Raw genomic sequence first — 6,000 nt, 5'->3', positions numbered from 1 at the left:
ATATAACCTTTTTAGAACTTGAGATTTCCAAATTAAACCTAGACAAGTAAAAAAATGAATTTTTTTTTGAAAAAATTTGGGGTGATTAGCGGTTCCAATAGAGTTTTGTGTAAGGCTTGTAATTAGGACTTGCAAGATTCAAGGTTTTATCATCCCCCCCACTTAAATTACACATTGTCCTCAATATCTCCCAAAAATAAGTTTTTAGGTTGATTGAATATGTAAAAAGGTGTGAAAAGCAAAAATTTATGTTACTGGGCGTCTGGACACGGCCCCGTGGTGTCCGGGCACGGCCCCGTGGTGTCCGGGCACGGCCCCGTGGTGTCCGGGCACGGCCCCGTGGTGTCCGGGCACGGCCCCGTGTTCAGATCGCCAGTAACAGAAATTAGTAAAAAGAAACAGAAGCCTGGGCACGGGGGATTGTTTAGCGAGCACGCCCCATGTCCAGTTACCTGAACTGGGCATTTTCTGCAGATGGTTGGGCACGGGGCGTGTTGGGTGAGCACGACCCCATGCTGAACTTGCTGTAATGAAGAAAAATTGTCGGGTGGCCTTGTTTTTGTGCATGGGGTGCTGGTTCAAGTTTCCCTTGGTATTTTTCACCATCCCGAGTGTGTTTTATTCCTGAAAATTAAAACTAAACTAGAAAACGTAAAATTTAATCTAAACTAAAGTAAGGATAGTTCCGCGGAATGCCTCCGTGGTGCGCCATGTTTATAAGGGTCCTTGGCTAGACCCAAATCCTGGTCATATGTTACCCAAGTGGGATGTTTTGCATCCCATGCTACACCGTCGGAGAGCATCATCCAAACTTGAGTCTATGACCTTCATGTAGTTGACCGGTTCGTCGTCTTCTACCCTTTTTCCAACTCCAAACTTCATTTCCTCGTCCCCAATCCTCAATGTTAGTGTTCCACCATTCATGTCCATCACCGGTTGGGCCGTAGCTAGGAATGGCCTTCCTAAGATGAGTGGTATTTTGGTATCTTCCTCCATATCTAGTATGACAAATTCGGTCGGGAAGACAAATTCGCTGACTTTGACCAATAGATTTTCAGCAACACCTTGTGGATATTTGACGGACCTATCGGCGAGTTGTACGCTCATTTTTGTAGGGCTTGTGTTCCCTAGGCCGAGTCGGTTGAACATTGATGCAGGCATGAGGTTGATGCTGGCCCCGAGATCGACTAGTGCATTGCGAATGGGGGATTCCCCAATCGAACAAGGAATTGTGAAGCTTCCAGGGTCAATCTTCTATTGAGGGAGTTTGTTGAGTAGTAAGGCGGAGCATTCTTCGCCTAAATTAACTAATTGCAATGATTCAATTTTCCTTTTATGAGTGAGGAAGTCCCTCATAAATTTTGAATATTTAGGCATTTGAGTTAGGACTTCGATAAATGGAATATTAACATGCAATTGTTTTAGTAAATTTTCGAACTTTGCGAATTGCTCATCGGTCTTTTGACGAATTAACCGACCGGGGTACGGAACCAGAGGAGTCTTAGTGGGCTAGATTGGCTAGATTGGCAACAACCCATTATAGAAAGTGGATACTTGTTGCCATACCGCAAGACCGTGATGAGGACACTTTCTTAGTAGCTCCTTGAACCTTTCCCAAGTTTCATATAAGGATTCCCCATCCTCTGGTGAATATGTATTAATTTCAGTCATTAATTTAGCCGTTTTAGCAGGAAGGAAATACTTATATAGAAACTTTTGGGCTAGTTCATCCCATGTGTTTACCGAGCCAACTGGGAGGGTAATAAGCCAAGCCTTGGCTCGGTCTTTTAGTGAAAATGGAAACATTCGAAGGCGGATGGCGTCGTTTGATGCTCCATTGATCCGAAAGGTATCACATATGTCTAAGAAATTAGTAATATGTAGATGGGGATCCTCGTCCGCAAGCCCATGTAAGGTTGTGGAGTTTTGAAGCATTTGTATCAAATGTGGCCGAAGTTCGAAGTTGTTGGCTTCGACATTCGGTGCATTGATAGCGGCGCCGAGATTACCTACGGTGGGTCGTAGGTAATCCTTGAGGGTACGTTGGTCCGCCATTGGAAGTGGGTACCCCGAAACTTTCTCTTGGTTTTTAGCTTTAAGCCTTCTTCTTAGAAAGCGTTTGGGTTCGTCTAGGGGTTCTTTTATGTCTCTACTAGAACTGGAGCTCATACACTACGTGGAAAGTTCAGATGTGGCGTATGGGTTCCAAGTCCTACAATAAAAACAAAAAAGAACGTTGGTCAGAAGCTTCACCACGGCCCCGTGTTCAGATGAGCACAGCCCGTGGTCGGAGATACAGTGATTGTTTTCCGGATCCCTGTTACTGGGGAGTTCGACACGGCCCCGTGCTCAACTCTCTGTAACTCGGAAAATAAAAACTGCCAGTAACAATGCTGAGCACGGCCCGTGTCCGACCAGGCATGGCCCGTGCTAAGCTCCGCAGAAGCTGAAAAATTAAGAAAATCCTAAAAAAACAGAAAAATTAGAAAAACGATTAGGCCGTTGATTCCTAACTTTCTTAAAATCCTTGTGTCCCCGGCAGCGGCGCCAAAAACTTGATGCGTGTGAAGTGTCGTATAGTTTTTAACTTTCTTAGCCAAGTTTTAAATTTATAAAACACGATATTTACTAACACTAAACACACATATGGGCAAGTGCACCCATCGTGAGCGTAGTATAGTGTTGGTAAGATACCGAGGTCGTCCAAGGACACAAGAGCTTTTAATACCGGTTTATCCTCAACGTCTAATCAAATCAAAAGTTTAGAAAAAAGGTTTTTAAACTAGAAAAATAAAACTAATTAAAATGCTGAAAAATAAAATAAAATAAAAACAAATAGACAAGATGAATCACTTGGATCCGACTCGTGTTTAGTGCAACCTTTGATTATTTCTGCACTTTTGCACTTTTTAAGAGATTATCTTAGTTATTGTAGTAGGCCCCTCTTTTGAAGGTGACGTTACCCTCAACCCAGTAGTTTGAGTCAGCAAGGATACAATCCTAAAGGGTTGGATTATTGAAAGATAATTAATTAAGTTATTAATGCATAATGTGGTAGGCCCCTCTTTTGAAGGTGACGTTACCCTCGGCTAAGTAGTCCGAGTCAGCAGGGATATAGTCCTAAGTAGCCAGGTTAAAGTTTTAATAGTAGCTTACATATGAGGGGATCAAAGAGTTTGGACCCCCGCCATCCAATACCGGTGGGTATTGAAGGAGGTCCTACTAAATTTGACACAGGTCCTTGCAGGATCTATACACTAAACAAGGCAAGACTCTTACCAAACCATTCCTTTAACCCCTGACCAGGTAGCCAACATATATCCATATAGACCGTGGAGATATGAATGGTGAAAATCTTTTATTTTATATAGACAGTAAAATAATGCCAAGACACCACGGATAAATGATAAGGAAGATTCACCTTCAACATAAGAAACTAGTTATTAAAGTCATTAATACATAACCAAATAAAAAGTGCGAAAAGATTAAAAATAAAAAGTATTACACTAGACACTTGTCTTCACCAAGTGATGTAAGAGACTTAGGCAAACATGGCCTTTGATTGTTAAGAACTCTTACGATCAATCTTGGATCCCGAGACTATTCACACACTCTATGATGGATGATGGTGGTGGATGATGGTGTTGTGATGGTGGTGGTTGGTGGATGAAGTGTGAGAGAGGTGGTGTGCCAAGGGATGGTTTGCAAATGAGCCCCGTGTCCGCCCATCTTCTCTTTCTTCATTATTTATAGCCTGCACAGTAGCACGGACACGGCCCCGTGTCCATTGGGCACGGCCCCGTGTCCATTGGGCACGACACCGTGTCCACCCATCTTCTCTTTCTTCATTAAATGCAGTTTGTCTGCATTAGTTGACCACGCCCCCATGTCCGCTAGCACGACCCCGTTTGTAGAAGCGTATCTGTACTATCAAGATTTCCTCAGATTCTGCGAATCTTAGAGTTGACCACGGCCCCGTGTCCGCTGGGCACGTCCCCGTGGTGGGTGATAGAAGCATCTACAACTTTGTCTTTTCTGCAGACACTTGGGCACGCCCCCATGCTCACTGAGCACGGGGCGTGTTCTGCCTTCTGTTCTCTTGTTTTTGCTTGGGAAGATGTTGTCGGGGGGGTCGGGCATGCCATGTTTGTTCCTTTTCTTGTATTTATGTTAGATTTAGCTGCCTTTTTGCTTCTTTTGTTCATTTGAGCTCATTTAATCCTGAAAATACAAAAGAAAGACAAAAACATACTTTTTTCAACATTAGTACTAAAAAAGGGTTAGTTTTATGCCACATTTGATGTAATTTATATGTTGCATTTTGCACACATCAGTATACATTTATCATGTTGGATATGAGCACAGTTAAAACATTTTCGTATTATGCTATGTATTCAAACTTGTATATTAGCTAACATATTTGTTGATCATTATTTAAATACATGTTGCAGGTTGATAGACGATGGCATTGAAGAAACGAGTCTAGGGTGGATTTAGAAACACACCTTAGTAATAAACAATGTTTGAATTTCGATTCATGTTTGATATAATTTTAACATGTTTGGTTTTGTTTGAAACAATGTATGACATTTAGCAATTTATGAAATTTGAGTTATTAACTGTTGTCACAATTTAGTGTTATGAAGCTTTGAGCGATTTGTTTTCGTCTCACTCCGATGTTTCCGCCATCGGTTGGGGTGTGACAATATATCCTACATTTTTACTCAAACCATACCATTTCTACCATCTATTCTCCATAAATTTTATACATTCTTTCATACTCACACAATGTTTCCTAACAATCAAAACGCGTGGGAACCCAACAATCTGTTTTGGGGTAATTTAGCAAACAACGAGCAAGAAGAACGATACCGAAGAGACCCACAAACGCGTGAGATTGGGTATTATCCTCCCCTCATCCGACAACGCCACCACTGCTTCCCGGTTTTTTGGATACTATTCTGCACCACCATTTTTTCCGCAAATACAAAACATACCCCAAACCCAAAACATACCAGAAACCCAAAACATACCCGACACCCAACCCATTTCCTCAAAAGGTGGACGATCGAAAAGGCACCGTAAAAAGGGCGAGAATGTCAAACGTGCTTCTCAAACGATCGAGAGGTGGACGCCTACCGAAGAACTTGCATTGCCACAAGCATGGCTCGACGTGTCGGAGGATCCGATTGTTTGTAATTTTTTTCTCCATTAACTTTTTTAAATATATTTTTATTTTTATTTTGTTGCTACTAAATTCTTTTTTCAATTTATAGCAACCGACCAAGAAATAGTCGTCTTTAGGAGGCGTATACGTGAAAATTTTTTCGCCGCAATGGGTTGTGATGAATATCATACACGCGATTTGTTTTCGGGCAAGTGGATCGCAATGCGCACCAAGATTAACAACTTCAACAACATACACAGTAGCCTCGTCAACAATCACAAAAGAAGAAGCGGTTCAAGCGACGTGGACATCATGACCGCCACCCACACCGAATATAGAATGTGTGATGGCCATCCGATGCTACCTTCATGGGAACTTCTATGAAAATCTCCAAAGTGGCATCTTGTACCACTATTTGACCCAATGGCCCATAGGTCAAAACGGTCCAAATCAACAACGACCAAGGAACCATTTGAGTCTGATGCTCGTGCTACTATTAACTTAAACGACGACTTAGATGAATTGCATTTCGAGGAACCTCAAGAGTTGCCACGATCAAAGAGTAGGGATAGAAGCAAGGCAGCAGCACGAGCACGAGACACCTCCTCCTTAGCACTATTGGATGGCCCATCAAGGTTTGACGAGTACGACGATAGACTCACTTGGCTTCTCTCGATCAAGGAAAAGAGCATGAACTTAAAATGGAGAAATAAATCGAGAAAGATACAAAGTTTCCCGAGAAAGACTTTTCCAACCTACCGGCGGATGACCGAGTTATTTTAAAGGTTCGTAAGCCAAAAATCCGAGCAAAATATATATAGATTTTAGTAGGT

At 42.2% G+C, this 6,000-nt stretch overlaps 1 non-coding gene across 1 annotated transcript; it reads left to right on the top strand.

The window, feature by feature from the left end:
• The first annotated feature begins 1,570 nt into the window (after positions 1-1,570).
• Positions 1,571-1,677, top strand: LOC118487718. Its single transcript, XR_004882661.1, has one exon. It is a non-coding gene; the product is annotated as a small nucleolar RNA R71 (small nucleolar RNA).
• The last annotated feature ends 4,323 nt before the right edge of the window (positions 1,678-6,000 follow it).

Source organism: Helianthus annuus, chromosome 15, assembly GCF_002127325.2.
Source record: "Helianthus annuus cultivar XRQ/B chromosome 15, HanXRQr2.0-SUNRISE, whole genome shotgun sequence".
In the NCBI taxonomy this organism is placed as follows: domain Eukaryota; kingdom Viridiplantae; phylum Streptophyta; class Magnoliopsida; order Asterales; family Asteraceae; genus Helianthus; species Helianthus annuus.
The sequence above is the reverse complement of the archived record's forward strand: the minus strand, read 5'-3'. Positions and strand labels throughout refer to the sequence as shown.